At 38.4% G+C, this 1,836-nt stretch overlaps 1 protein-coding gene across 2 annotated transcripts in view; it reads right to left on the bottom strand.

Annotated features, from left to right (window-relative positions):
• MAST2 (microtubule associated serine/threonine kinase 2) overlaps window positions 1–1,836 on the bottom strand; it is a 135,113-nt gene that overhangs the window by 77,441 nt on the left and 55,836 nt on the right. The window lies entirely within an intron of this gene.

The following is a 1,836-nucleotide window of genomic DNA, read 5'->3' as shown; positions in this document are numbered from 1 at the left end:
GTCATGATCTTATATATAGAAAACTCTAAAATCTCCATCAAAAAACTCTTAGAACTGATAAGTGAATTCAGCAAAGTTGCAGGATACAAAATCAATACACAAAAACCAGTAGCATTTCTATACACCAATAATGAGCAAGATGGAAAAAAAAAAAAATCAAGAAAGCATTCCCATTAGTAATAACTACAAAAAAAAAAAACAAAAAACAACAAAAAAAAAACCTAGGAATTAATTTAACCAGGGAAGCAAAAAATCTGCAGAAGAAAAACTATAAAACACTAATGAAAGAAACTGAAGAGGAACAAAGCAATGGAAAGACATCTCATGCCCATGGATTAGAAGAATAAATATTGTGAAAATGATCATACTACCAAAAGCAATCTACAGATTCAATACAATCCGTATGAAAATACCAATGACATTCTTCACAGAAACAGAAAAAACAACCCTAAAATTCATATGGAACCACAAAAGGCCCCAAATTGCTAAAGCAATCCTCAGGAAAAAGAACAAATCTTGAGGCATCACACTACCCGACTTCAAGACATACTACAAAGCTATAGTAAACAAAACAGCCTGGTGCTGGCATAAAAACAGACACACCGACCAATAGAACAGAAGAGAGAACCTAGAAATAAAGTCATGTATTTAGAACCAATTGATTTTCAACAAAGGCACTAACAATATTCACTGGGGAAAGGGCAGTTCCTTCAATAAATAGTCCTGGGAAAACTGGATATCCATATACAAAAGAATGATGCTAGACCCCTATCTCTTACCATACACCAAAATCAATTCAAAATGGACCAAAGACTTAAAGGTAAGAAACCATGAAACTACTGGAAGAAAACATGGGGAAATACTTCAGGACACTGGACTGGCCAAAAATTTTACAAAAAGGACCTCAAAAGCATAGGCAACAAAAGCAAAAATAGACAAATGGGATTATATCAAACTGAAAAGCTCCTGCACAGCAAAGGAAACAACAGTGAAGAGACAACCTACTATATGGGAGAAAATATTTGCAAACTATGCATCTGATGAATATGCAAGGAACTCAAACAACTCAAAAGCATAAAAAAATTTTTTTTAAAAAAACCTGATCAAGGGCCGGCCCAGTGGTGCACTAGGTAGAGTGCAGCGCTTGGGAGCGCGGTGGCGTTCCCGCCGAGGGTTCGGATCCCATATAAAGACCAGTCTGCTCACTGGTTGAGCGCAGTGCGGGCGCGACACCGAGGGTTGTGATCCCGTTGCTGGGCGCGGTACGGGTGAGTCTGCTCACTGGTTGAGCGCAGTGCGGGCGCGACACCGAGGGTTGTGATCCCGTTGCTGGCGCGGTACGGGTGCGACACCGAGGGTTGCGATCCCGTTACCAGTTGCGATCCCGTTACCGGTCACGAAAAAAGACAAAAAGGAAAAAAAAAACCTGACCAAAAAATAGGCAAATGAGCTGAATAGACATTTTATCAAAGGAAGACATGCACCTGGCCAACAGATATAAGAAAAAATGCTCAACATCACTAATCGTCATGGAAATGCAAATCAAAACCACGATGAGGTATCATTTCATTCTCGTTAGAACGGCTATTACAGAAAGACAGAAAATAACAAATGCTGGTGAGGATTAGAAGAAAGGAGAACTCTTATGCACTGTTGGTGGGAATATAAAATTGACTGGTCATCAAACTGTATGTTTTAAACAAGTATTACATTTCCATCACACCTCAATGAAATGCCAAAAAATATTTTAATGTAAATAATATCATGTCACTCTTCCCCTTAAAATCACTGAGATTAAAAGACAAAATTCTTACAACAGCTTATGAGGTGTTACAA

This window comes from Galeopterus variegatus, unplaced genomic scaffold, assembly GCF_000696425.1.
Source record: "Galeopterus variegatus unplaced genomic scaffold, G_variegatus-3.0.2 Scaffold242, whole genome shotgun sequence".
Taxonomy (NCBI): Eukaryota; Metazoa; Chordata; class Mammalia; order Dermoptera; family Cynocephalidae; genus Galeopterus; species Galeopterus variegatus.
Note: the sequence above shows the minus strand (reverse complement) of the source record. Positions and strands in the feature narration are given on the sequence as shown.